Genomic DNA, 14,453 nt, shown 5'->3' on the forward strand with positions numbered 1-14,453 from the left:
GATCCATTGATTATTGTGTTATGTCCTTCTTTGTCTCTTGCTACAGTCTTTGTTTTAAAATCTATTTTGTCTGATACAAGTATTGCTGCTCCAGCTTTCTTTTGATTTCTATTTTCATGGAATACCTTTTTCCATCCTCTCACTTTCAGTCAGTGTGTGTCAAGTAATTATTGATAAGTATGTATTTATTGCCATTTTGTTAGCTGTTTTGGGGTTGGTTTTATAGTTCTTTTTTGTTCCTTTTTTTCTCTTCTTTGTGATGTGATGACTGTCTTTAGTGTTATGTTTGGATTCTTTTCTCTTTTTCGTCTGTTTATCTATTTTGATTTGTGATTACCATGAGGTAGGAGTGTGTGTGTGTGTGTGTATTTATTTATTTATTTTAAGTTGCTGATCTCTTAATTTCAAACTCATTTTTAATACTCCAGTATTTTTACTCCCCTCCCCCCATGGTTACTGTTTTTGAATCATATTTTACATCTTTCTGTTTGTGTACCCTTAATTACTAATTAGGGATATAGATGATTTTACTCCTTTTGTCTTTTAACCTTCCTACTAGCTTTGTACGTGGTTGATTTACTACTTTTACTGTATATTTGCCTTTACTAGTGAGATTTTCCTTTCATAATTTTCATGTTTCCAGTTGTGGCCTCTTTTTCACTTAGAGAAGTGCCTTTAACATTTCTTATAAAGCTGATTTGGTGAAGCTGAACTCCTAGCTTTTGTTTGTCTCTAAAACTTTTAATCTCTCCATCAAATCTGAATGAAAGCCTTGCTGAGTAGAGTATTCTTGGTTGTAGGTTTTTCCCTTTCATTACTCGAAATATATCATGCCACTCCCTTCTGGCCTGCAGAGTTTCTGCTGAAAAATCAGCTGGTAGCTGAATGAATGTTCCCTTATGTAATTTGTTGCTTTTCCCTTGCTGCTTTTAATATTCTCTCTTTATTTTTAATTTTTGCCATTACAATTACAATGTGTCTTGGTGTGGTCCTCTTTGGGTTGATCCTGTATGGGACTCTCTGTGCTTCCTGGACCTTTCCCATATTAGTGAATTTTTTAGCTATTATGTCTTCTGCCCCTTTTTCTCTCTCGTCTCCTCTGGGACCCCTATAGTGGGACTGTACGTACGCTTGATGTTGTCCCAGGGGTCTCTTAAACTGCCCTCATTTCTTTTCTTTTTTCTGTTCAGCTTCAGTGATTTCCACTGCTTTTGTCTTCCAGCTCACTAATCTGTTCCTTTCTTTCATTAATGTGCTGTTGATTTCTTCTAGTAGTGTAATTTTCATTTCAGTTAAATTGTATTCTTCATCTCTATTTGGTTCTTCTTTATATCTTGTAACTCTTTGTCAAACTTCTCACTGTATTCATCTCCAGGAATTTTTTTGTTGATTCTTTCATATAGACAATCATGTTATCTGTTAACAAAGACAGTTTTATTTCTTTATTCCCCGTATGTATACGTGTTGTTTTTTCTTGTTACCTAGAGTTTTTTATTATGTTACCTAGAGCTTCCATTATGATGCTGAATAGGTGTGATAAGAGGGGACATCCTTACCTTGTTCCTGATCTTAGGGGGAAAATATCTAGGTTTTCACCATTAAGTATGATGTTAGTTGTAGGTTTTTGTAGATGTTATTTATCAAGTTGAAGAAGTTCTCCTCTGTTCCTGGTTTGCTGAGTTTTTATTATGAATGAGTATTAGGTTTTGTCAGATGCTTTTTCTGCATCAGTTGAGGTGATCATATGATTTTTCTTCTTAGCCTGTTGATGTGCTCGATTGCATTAATTGGTTTTCAAATGTTGAATCTGCTTTGTATACCTGAAATAAATTCCACTTGGTCATTGTGTATAATTCCATTTGTACATTGTTGGGTTCGATTTGCTAGTATTTAGCAAGATTTTTAAATTTATTTTCATGAGAGATATTGCTCTGTAGTTTTGTCTTTATCTTTCTTTTGTATTACTATAATGCTGACCTTAGAATGAATTGGTAAGTACTCCCACCTCTTCTAGTCTCTGGAAGAGATGGTAGGATATTGGTGTAATTTCTTCCCTAATACTTGGTAGAATTCACCAGTGAAACCATCTGGGTTGGTGCTTTCTGCTTTGAAAGGTGATTATTCATTCATTTTTAACAGATATAAGCTTACCCATGTTATGTATTTCTTTGTGTGTGTTTTGCCAGATTGTGTCTTTCAAATAATTGGTCTGTTTCGTGTAAGTTGTCATATTTGTGGGTATGAAGTTGTTCATAATGTTTATTTATCATCCTTTTAATACTCATGAGATCAATTGTGATGGCTTTTTTTTCATTTCTGTGTTTGTAACTTGTGTCTTGCCACTCTTTCTTGGCATCCTGGTTAGAGGTTATCAATTTTAACCACGTTTTCAAAGAACCAGATGATCTTAGTTTTTAAGAAGGCATAGACTATATATACTGGATTCTTTATTCTGAAAGTTCTCTAATATCATCTGCTTTTTAGTTTTCTTAAGGAAGGAAAGATTCTGAAAGCATATCATAGATTTTTTTCCCTTAATCTTATTTTCACTTTATGGTCCCCATAGGCTTTTCAGATCTTACTTAATGTTGAAACATAGAGGCATATCACAAAGATAACAAAGAGGTGCTTTTTGTCAGGATGAGTAACTCTGCCCCAAGGAGAGTTTTACTGTGGGGATTTAACCAACTCTACCCTTTCCTATGAGAATTCAACACTAAATCTCCAGGAATTGTCATGAGATGTGACAACATTGAAAAATCATTTGCTCTTTTGCTTATTATTCTACATTTAGACTTAAAATTTTTCCACAGAGTTAGAGCTGCTCAGAATGTTCCCCTAGGAAGTTTAAATGCCTCAACTACATCATTAAGCTTCAAAGGTTATTGAAGGTAGATAACATAAATCACCTTAGTATATTTAAACTGTCTAAAGAGATAATTCTGTATGTTTACATGAATTATATCTTTTAAACGTAAGGCATATGAATAATTTGTTTTTTAAATGAATTGTTAAAGAAGTATTTATTTTTGAAATGACAAAGAATTTTATAACCAAGGAAGATTTGGTTTCTTGATTCTGGAAATACAGATGATTAGAAATATGAAACTCTCATTAAAGAAACAATGAAAAATCCTAGATTAAAAATCAAAACTTAAAATAGAGAGCAAGAATATATATCTGTATCCAAAAGGAGAAAATCTCCCCTGGTAGTATTTAGCCATTGACTACTTGCCACAGGGTTTAATAAGAATCTGAGTCCAAACTAATTCAAAAATCTAGAATTTAATTTAAAATCATCTTGCATTGGAAGCAACCCAGTTGTCCATGGACAGAAGAATAGATAAGCAAAATGTAGTGTATATATACAATGGAATATTAGTCACCCTTAAAAGGGGGAAAATTCTGACATATGCTTCAACGTGGAGGAACCTTGAGGATATTACAGTAAGTGAAATAAACCAGTCACAAAATGACAAATGCTGTGTGATTCCACTTATATATGAGGTAGTTGGAGTAGTCAAAATCATAGAGACAGAAAGTAGAATTGTGGTTGCTGTGAGTGGAGGGGGATGAGAGATTATTGTTTAATGGGTATAGTTTCAGTTTTATAAGATGAAAAGTTATGGAGATGGATTGTGGTGAAGGTTGCACAACATTATAAATGTATATAATACCACTGAACTAAACTATACACTTAAAATGGTTACGATGGTAAATTTTATGTTATGTGTATTTTACCACAATAGAAAAAATTTTTTTAATCATCTTTGTTTTCAAAATAGTCCCAAATATAAAGTTCTTTAAAAAATGAATTCATTCCCCCCATAATAAAATAAATCATAAAACACATAAGCAAACAGTTTATAATTGTTGACAGAAATAATAAAGAACCAGAACCAACCTTCAAAGACTGGATTTTTTAATTAAAAGATAAGAATATAAAAAGGGTATGTTTTAATCTATTTAAAGAAATATGAAGTTTAACATTAAAAGCATGAGTAAAAGCTAGAGACTATCATAAACTACCCACCATGTATAAAAAATAACCAAATAGAATGTCTAAAAATTAAAAATACAATAATGGAATTTTAAAACATAATGAAAGTTTTAAACAACCAATTACATTTGGGAGGGTCATTGATGATTGGGAAGGTTGAAGAAGTCACAAAAAATGCAGCAACAAAATGAAAAATTTGAAAGATGCTAAGAGACATGAAAAATATAGTGAAATGAGGTATTGTGTGTCTAATCAGAATTTAAGGTGGGGATTATAAATAGAATTTAAGAGAGGCAATATTTAAAGCGATACTACCAGAGAATTTTCTAGAATTTATGAAAGACATGAATCATATTCAGGGATCCTAGTGTTACCTAACAGGATGAGTGAAAATAAATTCACATCAGACTTAGTTGAAGACTGCAGAGCAAGAGAAAATGTTGATAACAACCAGAAGTACAGGACTGATTACTTACAGTTGAATAACAGACTGACAGCTGCTTTCTAAGCAGAAATGGACTCCTACAAAAGAAACTGACTATCAACTTAGGATCTGGTAAAAGCTCTTTCAAGAAACAAATTTGTTTGCAGATTAAAAAAACGGAAAACAGAAACTTTACCTCCAATAGACTTAAAACAAAAACAAAACCAAAAAACCCTCTGAGGGTTATACTTGAGGAAGAAATAAAACAATCTTGAAAAGAAAGTCTGAAATGCAAGGAGGAATGAAAGTACGAATTGGTAAACATTGAAGTAAATCTAAAGAAAAACTGATTGCATAAAATAATAAAAATAATAGCTACTTGTGGGATTAATAAATCCCGTTAATACCTGAAAACAAGAGCATGTAAGCCTAGAGTGGTATGAGTGGAATTAAAGCATTGTACAGCCCTTTTTAATAGAGCAAATATATTTATTAACTTCAGACTTTCCTTGACAAGGAAGAATAATGCATCTGAAAATTTTGGGGCTAAGTGATGAAAGAATAGCTCTAGAGATACTGGTTTCAAACCAGTAGAAGAGGGAAAATACATGGAAAATTTTTTTCAAAAGAAAAATTGGGACCTGTAAAAGCAAAAAATAGGAATAAATAGAAATACTAGTTATTTAAATATATGTAGTACATATTCTCCAATTAAGACATCAATTATTAGGTAGATTAAAAATTCAAATCCACCTATATGTTCTTTATAAAAGACTCCTTGAAAATGTGAAAGGCTGGAAAAAAATACACACTAGTAAAAGCCCGACCAAATATGCATAACAATGTATAACATCAAACATAATGATTTATAAAGACAGAGAGAAGTATTCAAAATTAATTGGATTTTTATATCATGATAAAAGGTACTGTTTCACCACAAAACCATGACAGTTGTGAATATGTGTGTCAGAATAACACAGCCTGAAAATATGATGCAAAAATTATCAAAAATACAAGGAGAACATCATAGACAGGGAGTTTAAGATCTTGTTAAGTCCAACAGACCTAACGTTAATGAGAAGAAAGAAGATTTGAACAACATAGTTAATAAGTTTGAGGTAATGGGCATACATGGAGCCCCAAACCCAATCATTGCAAATTTCGAAACCTTGTAAACATTTTTTCAAGTATACTCAAAATTTTATAAAAACTGACTGCATTTTGTGCCATTAAGAAGTTATCAACAAGTAAAAACTGATATCACACAGACCATATTTCTTGATACAGTTCAGTTAAGATGGCAATCAGTAACAAAAAAGATAACTTTAAAGGAATAAGTTTATGCATATGGAAATATTATGACATTTCTAAGTAATTTATGGGATAAAGAAGGAATCCTAATGGCTATCAGAATATATTTGGCACTAAATAATATTAAAAATACATTTTAAAGCTTATAAGACTTATAGGATTTGGTAGAAGGAGATATATAGCCTAAATTTTTATATTAAGAAAAAGATTGGAAATTTAATAAGTCAGCGGAGCATCTAAGTGAAGGAGTTTTTTTTTTTTTAAGTAACGCTAAGGGACTTCCCTGGTGGCGCAGTGGTTAAGAATCCGCCTGCCAGTGCAGGGGACACGGGTTCGAGCCCTGGTCTGGGAAGATCCCACATGCCACAGAGTAACTAAGCCCGTGTGCCACAACTACTGAGCCTGTGCTCTCGTGCCCGCGGACCACAACTACTGAGCCCATGTGCTGCAACTACTGAAGCCCATGCACCTAGAGCCAGTGCTCCACAACAAGAGAAGCCACCGCAATAAGAAGCCTGCGCACCACAACAAAGAGTAACGCCTGGTCACCGCAACTAGAGAAAGCCCACATGCAGCAATGAAGACCCAACGCAGCCAAAAATAAATAAATAAAATAAAATAAAGTAACCCTAAATAATTAGGAGAAAGGCAGACAAAGAAGATATCACCAAAACTTGTGAAATAATATGCAAAGATAAAATAGAAAAGATAAAGTTAAAAAGTCAATTTTTTAAAAAAGGCTATTAAAGTTAAAATGTCAAAATTTGCTGGTATCTGAAATTTTACATCCTAAAATTCTAGGAATTTAATGCTTCAAGTATTTTGCTCATTTTTAAAGTTTTTGGTCTAGGGAGATTTCCCAAATTATTGTCTTTGATTTTTTTCTCCTGATAGGGATTGTAAGAAAATAGTTGCATTATATAAAAATTATGTAATTAGGCTACTGCTTTTTGAGGACTATGTGATAAGCACTGGGTGAGCGCTCTCTATACATTAGTTCATTTAATCCTTGAAGCAACTCCTTTAGACACTATTAGTAAAACTGCTTTACAGATAAAGAAATTATGGCTTATAAAGTAACTTACACAACGTTATACAGCCTGTAATCAGCAGAGCTGAAATTTGATTCCAGGTGTATCTGACTACAATGATGTATTTCCAACCATTCTTCTATATTGCCTTCCAGTGTACTGTTTATTATGGGTTAAAAATATACTAAGTTTGGTGGTTCTCCAAGTGTGATACATGGAATTCTTGGGTCTCTAAGACTCATTCAAGGAATCTGCAAGGTCAAAACTTTAAAAAAAAAATTCTAAGATGTTATTTGCCACTTTTGCTGTGTTGACCTTAAAACTGATGGTGCAAGAGCAATGTTGGTTAAAATTACTGGTACCCTAGCATGAGTCAAACCAGTGGCACTAAACTATACCTAGTAGTCCTTGTGTTCTTCAGCACCACACACATTGTAGTGAAAAAAAAAGGGCTATTACACTTAAGAGTGCCCTTGATGAAGGAATAAACTTGTTTTAATTTATGAAAATTTAACCCTTGGGTTAGACATTTTAAAAAATATTCTGTACAATTAAATGTGAAGTACTCAAAATATTTCTCTTGCATACCAAATTGCATTGGTTGTCTTGCGGACAAAAAACTTTGTTAAGGGCCTTAACTCATAAATAGTATTTATTAATATCTGTGTCAAATAATATAGCAGTGAACTTCATAAAGCAGAAACTTGAGAGAATTCAGAGTAAAAGACAAACACTTCAGGAGTATTAACATGTTACTTTCAGTCCTAGATCGGTAAAGTGGATCTAAAATAAGTAAGGAGGGGGCCAGGGTGGGGGCCGCAGGGCCGGGGGTCAGGACATCCCAGCGGCGGCAGTGGGAGGCGGCTGGGAGGAGTAACATAACAATGGCTGCCCAAGGAGAACCCCAAGTTCAGTTCAAACTTGTATTGGTTGGTGATGGTGGTACTGGTAAAACTACATTTGTAAAACGTCATCTGACTGGTGAATTTGAGAAGAAGTATGTAGCTACCTTGGGTGTTGAGGTCCATCCCCCTGTGTTCCATACCAGCAGAGGACCTATTCAGTTCAATGTATGGGATACAGCTGGTCAGGAGAAATTTGGTGGACTGAGAGATGGCTATTATATCCAAGCTCAGTGTGCCATTATAATGTTTGATGTAACATCGAGAGTTACTTACAAGAACGTTCATAGAGATCTGGTACGAGTGTGTGAGAACATCCCCATCATGTTGTGTGGCAACAAAGTGGGTATTAAAGACAGAAGGGTTAAGGCAAAGTCATTGTCTTACACCGAAAGAAGAATCTTCAGTACTATGACATTTCTGCCAAAGAAACTACAGCTTTGCAAAGCCCTTCCTCTGGCTTGCTAGAAAACTGATCGGAGACGCTAACTGAGAGTTCGTCACCATGCCTGCTCTCTCCCTGCCAGAGGTGGTCATGGACCCAGCGTTGGCAGCGCAGTACGAGCACGATCTAGAGGCTACTCAGACAACTGCCCTCCCGGATGAAGATGATGACCTGTGAGAAAGTGAAGCTGGAGCCCAGCATCAGGAGTCTAGTTTTATAGGCAACTGTCCTGTGATGTCAGTGGTGCAGCGTGTTTGCCACTTTATTATATAACTAAGCAGAACATGTGCTTAATCTTTGGGATGCTGAAGGAGATGAATGAGCTTCAGAGTGAATGTGGCAGTTAAAAAAAAAAACGTTCATTTTTTTGGACCTGCATATTTAGGTGTTTTGGAACACAGTTGTTTCCTCCTTGAGTTTCAAATATAAGACTGCTACAGTCACATCACAGTATTCAGTGGTGGAATCTTGTTTGTTACTGTCATTCCCATTTCTTTTCATTTAGAATCAGAATAAAGTTGTATTTCAAATAAAATAAATAAATAAATAAAATAAGTAAGGATATATAGTAGAAGCCCTAAAATAATAGTAAGGAGTAGTTTATGGGTATAAGTTGAACTCTATCCTCAGGTAATATAAACTATTCTTTTTTCTCAAGTGTACATAGAACATTCACAAAAAATTTATATACAAAGTCAAAAAGAAATCCTGAGAAGTTCATAAAGTAGAAACAATACCAAAAAAAAAGCTTTTTTAAAAAATCATAATGCCATAAAGATAAAAATGAATAACAACAGCAAAAAATTGTCCTATCCACCTACAATGTAAACATTCTTTTAAACAACTTTAGTGTGAAAGGGAAGAAAAAAAGTATAGGATCTCTTTAAAATATACTAATAATGAAAAAACTACATGTAAGAATCTAGGGGATATAATTAAAACAGTGATTAGGAAAAGATTTGGCCTTTAATATTTTTATCAATAAAAACTACAGAATGAGAATAAGTTAAATTCCCATCAAAAAAAGCTAGGAAAAAAAATCACAAAATAGAAATTCCCTGGCAATCCAGTGATTAGGATTCTCTTCTTCCACTGCAGGGAGAACGGGTTCAATCTCTGGTCAGGGAACTAAGATCCCACAAGCCACGAGGCGCTTCCGGAAAACAAACAAACAAACAAAAAAAAACCTCAACAAAGTAAATCAGAATAATGAACAAGGAAGGAAATAATAAAGATAAAAGCAAAAATTATTAAGGTGGAAGACAGAAAAACATTAAGACTAAAAAATAAATAGAAAAAAAAGTTTTTTCTTTGGAAAAGGCCATGAAATAAAGTACTAGTTAACCAATTGGCCAGGGAACAGGGGAGAGGTTAGCACAGAAGGAGAAAGCAGAGATGTAGAAGACATGATAAGGGGGAAATAATCATTGAAGCAGAAAATTTAAAAAGTCATAGTTTCTGTTTTGTACAACTTAGGTGAAATGGATAAAATTAATAGGAAAATCCAGTTTACCAAAACTGTCTCCAAACAGCTAGAAGACTTAAACAGGTTATTCGTTTTTTTGTGTGTGTGTGTTTTTTTTTTTTTTAAGAAATAGAAAAATGTATCAAGAAACCAACAAAAACACCCAGCCGGGAGGTTTAAAAGTTATATTTTACCAAATTTTCTAAGATCAGCTAATCTCTATGTTTCATAAAATCTTTCAGAACATAAAAAAGTAAGTTCCCAAATTATTTTTTAAATGACTATGATGTTGATCTAGATAAAAATCTCATAAAGATAGTTCACACACATACACACACACGACTACAGAATAATCTTATTTATATCAATACAAAAATATCAAACAAAATTCTACAGTGTTGTAGTAAAATAATACATCATTGATCAAGTGTTGCATTGATCAGTGGTTCTGTCTTAGGAAATCCATTAACATAAATCACCTGTTAACCTAAGGAAGAACAAAAAAGTTTACTTCATCTCTACTGATGTTCAAAAGGTCTTTGGAAAAATTCAGCATGTTCCTGCTAAATATATTTGGTAAAAAAAGGAATTTATGCATGTATCTTCAACCTGATAAAACACATATACTCCTGTTTTTAAAATACAGCTTAAAATGTGGACACTACTGACAGCATTCCTACTAAAACTGGAACAAGATAGGATTGTCCTGTGTCCCCACTATTCAACATCTTGTTGGAGGTTTGGGTTTGTGCAATTAGATAAGAGAAAACTGTTTTAGATTCATAAGAATTGGAAAAGAAGAAATACAACTAGTTCTGTTTGCAAATGATATTAGAAGACCAAGAGCATTGATAATAAAACTAACTCAAACAGTAAAAGAATTTAGCACAGGGATTTCCCTGGTGGCGCAGTGGTTAAGAATCCGCCTGCCAGTGCAGGGGACATGGGTTTGATCCCTGGTCCGGGAAGATCCCACATGCCGCGGAGCAACTAAGCCCGTGCGCCACAACTACTGAGCCTGCACTCTAGAGCCCGTGAGCCACAACTACGGAAGCCCGCACGCCTAGAGCCTGTGCTCCACAACAGGAGAAGCCACTGCATTGAGAAGCCCGCGCATTGCAATGAAGAGTAGCCCCCATGTCACCACAACTAGAGGAAGCCTGTGCACAGCAATGAAGACCCAACGCAGCTAAAAATAAATAAATAAATTTATATTAAAAACAAAGAACCCGGCCTTTCTCACCTTCTGAGATGGCCCACGTTCTGTCTGTAGAGTGTGTTTCTCTCTAAATAAATCCACTTCTTAAAAAAAAAAAAAACAAACAAACAAAGAACCCATATGCCAGTGTAGGGGACATGGGTTCAATCCTTGGTCCGGGAAGATCCCACATGTCGCAGAACAACTAAGCGCATGCACCAGAACTAATGAGCCTGCACTCTAGAGCCCTTGAGCCACAAATGCTGAAGCTCACATGTCCCAGAGCCCGTGCGCTGCAACTACTGAGCCCATGTGCCACAACTCCTGAAGCCCGTGCACTTTAGGGCCTGCATGTCGCAACTACTGAGCCCACGTGTTGCAACTACTGAAGCCCACGCACCTAGAGCCGGTGCTCCGCAACAAGAGAAGCCACTGTAATGAGAAGTGTGCACACCACAATGAATAGTAGCCCCCACTCCCCGCAACTAGAGGAAGCCCGCACACAGCAATAAAGACCCAATGCAGCAAAAAAAAAAAAATAGTACAGTGTCAAAATTTAAAGCAACAGTGTTTTCTATGTACACATAGTCAGATGATATAATTCTATTTACAGTAGTTAAAAAAAGACAAATACTTTGGAATAAACAAATGAGCAATTTTGGTTTCCCTAAATTAATATATAAATTTAATATGATTCCTTTAGGAAATTTCATCTACCCCTTTGGAGCTACCATATGGAAATACAGATATGCAAGAATAGGTTTTTGAAAAGATTCAGTACTGGCTCTTGCAGTTATTAAAGCCTCTGTAATTAAAATGGCAGTACTGTTACCTGAATGGGCAAACAAACTCATTGAGAAATAGACCCACACACCCAGGGAAATAGATATATGACATAGGTGGTGTTTCAAATCACAGGGAAAATGATGGACTGATTTTAGGATAATAACTGATATTAGGATAATTGGAAAACGAATCAGAAAAAGGTAAAATCAGATCCATATCTCATATGTACGCTGGAATAAATTTCAAATTGGATAAGAGATTTCAATATAACACAAAATAATGTAACCATGTACATACTAGGAGAAAATATCAGTGAATTCTGTTGTAACCTGGAATAGGGGGCAAAGGCTTTCTGTATGACTTAAAGTCCAGATGCAATAAAATAAAATATTGACTACATTTAAAGGATTTATAGAAATTTGTCTAGCAAGAAAGTCCCATAGTCAAAGTTAAAAGACAAAGGCAAACTGGGGAAACATACTTGCATTGTATATTACAATAGTTAATCTCCTAGTATATAAGGGATTTTTTTAATTAATAGGGGGAAAAAAAATAGGACCAAACGCTTAATACAAAAATGGACAAAAGGTGTTAGCAGAGTGTTACACACAGAAAAATAAGATATTTAAATGACCCTTAAATTTATACTAGAGCTGCAAATGAAAACAATACTGAGTTACCATTTCTCTTCTATTAGATTAGCAAAAATTCAAAAGCCTGACAGCACTCAGTTAGGGTACCTATGAGGTAACAGTCACTTTCATCAATTGCAGTGGTAAGTACAAAATGTACACTCCTGACAAAGAAGTATTAAGCAATATCTATTAAAACTACATATGTATTTACCCTTTGATTCAATAATCCCACCTTTTAGAATTTACCTGATGGTACTTGTTTAACAACATGAGAATAGAAATGCACAAAATTATTTATTGCAGCATTATTTATAATAGCAAAATGTTTGAAATCACTTACATGCCCACCCATAGGAGACAGGTTGACCACGTGGTAGAAACAATGGCTTACCATGGAGCTGTAGAATAGAATAAAGTGACCTAAATGTCCATCAACAGATGAATGCATAAAGAAGATATTGCATATATGTACAATGGACTACTAAACCATAAAAAAGAATGAAATTTGCAACAACATGGATGGACGTGGAGGGTATAATGCTTATGAAATAAGTTAGACAGAGAAAGACAAACACTGTATGATATCTCCTAAATGTGGAATCTGAAAAAATAAACTAGTGAATATAACAAAAAACAGACTCACAGATATAGAGAACAAACTAGTGGTTATCAGTGTGGAGAGGGAAGCGGGGAGGAGCAAGATAGGGGTTGGGGATTAAGAGGTGCAAACTATTGTGTATAAAATAAATAAGCTGCAAGGATATATTGTACAATACAGGGAATATAGCCAGTATTTTGTAGTAACTATAAATGGAATATAATCTTTAAAAATTGTAAATCACTGTTGTACACCTGAAAATTATTTAATATTGTACATCAACTATACTTCAGTTAAAAAAATTTTTTTTTACGAACATCTCTATGAACTGATAAGAAAGATTAACTTGGTATATACTTTTAAGTGAAAAAAGCAAGAGGAAGAAAATGGGATATATACTATGTTAACTTTTAAGAAAGAAGAGGAAAGAGTATATGAATCTATTTTCTTATTTTTATACAAAAAAACACAAAAGCATAAATCAGAAACTAATAAAATTTGGTTACTTTGGGAGTAGTGGAAGATAAAATAAGTGAACGTTCTTTGAGTCTTGTATAGTTTTGAGTTTTGAGACGTTAATTTTGTGCATTTTTTTAAAATAAAATTAAATCAACAAGGATGGGGGAGGAAGCCCTGTGATTGCGTCAAACAAAAAAAGCAAATAAACCTAACTATATCATATCAATAATACAGAACACAGGAAAAATTAATTCAAATAACTAATATAGTGCTCTGTACTCTCAGTGGGGTTATTTTAAGGATAAACATTTTTCAATAGTTGTATTGCTATAGTAATTTTGTGAGTTTTTACTGTAAGAGAAGGGAATAAAAATATGGAACGGGGGAAGAAAAAGAAGAACTCCATGGTAATAGAGGTCCCAGTATGAACTCATGATTTAAATATGTATATATTTAGCATTTATTAACTTTTCCTACTGTAAGATTCTAGAAGCAATGACATCACAGTAGCAGTGACCACACTTATCATCCAGACCTTGATGCCTAAACACCAGTCCCTACCACAAGTAGGAAAAATAGGGTATTTGGAATATTGGTTGATTCCAAGTCAGGGACAGGAAAAGTAGAAAGTGGATATGGAATATTTTTTTATATGCTAAAAGAAAAAAGAAAAAAAAAAGGGAAGTCCTCAAAAACAGAAGGTATATCAAAAGGATATAAGGACCAGCATGAAGGGGTTTCCACTGGCCAAATTTGGAATAATTTGTGCATTAAAATGAATAATGAAGTCATACATAACATATTGGATAACAAGGGACAGTCTATGAGTTCATAGTGATAATAACAAACAAAAAATAAAAGGTAAGGGTCACAGAAGAGAAGGCATTTCTTTTTTTTTATTTTTTAAGAATGTTACAGAAAAATAGAAAATGAATAATGGAATTAAGAAAATTACTTTTTTGTAACCACTAGTGTACCAGTTATTTCTGGCAGGAATTGATCAATCGATACTGAAAACATTGGGTAAATACAAGATTGTTGGGGAAAAGGATAATCACATTAAAGTATTACTCCATAGATTACTAATTACAAAGGAGAAAAGGTAACTCTAAAATGGCAATATCTGTTGGATACCACCTTACAGCTAGTGATCAACAACATCACTAATGCTGGGACCAACTGGTATGATAAAACAAAAG

The 14,453-nt window shown here is 34.1% G+C and overlaps 1 protein-coding gene and 1 pseudogene across 24 annotated transcripts in view; both read left to right on the plus strand.

Annotated features, from left to right (window-relative positions):
• Positions 1 to 14,453, plus strand: part of LCORL (ligand dependent nuclear receptor corepressor like) — a 185,035-nt gene that overhangs the window by 96,611 nt on the left and 73,971 nt on the right. The gene's annotated exons all lie outside the window — the stretch shown is intronic.
• On the plus strand, positions 7,612 to 9,696 carry LOC309628647 (GTP-binding nuclear protein Ran pseudogene; annotated as a pseudogene). The gene has a single exon. The product of its transcript is annotated as a GTP-binding nuclear protein Ran pseudogene (transcript).

The sequence above is a fragment of the Balaenoptera borealis genome (assembly GCF_965194805.1).
Source record: "Balaenoptera borealis genome assembly, chromosome: 4".
Classification (NCBI taxonomy): domain Eukaryota; kingdom Metazoa; phylum Chordata; class Mammalia; order Artiodactyla; family Balaenopteridae; genus Balaenoptera; species Balaenoptera borealis.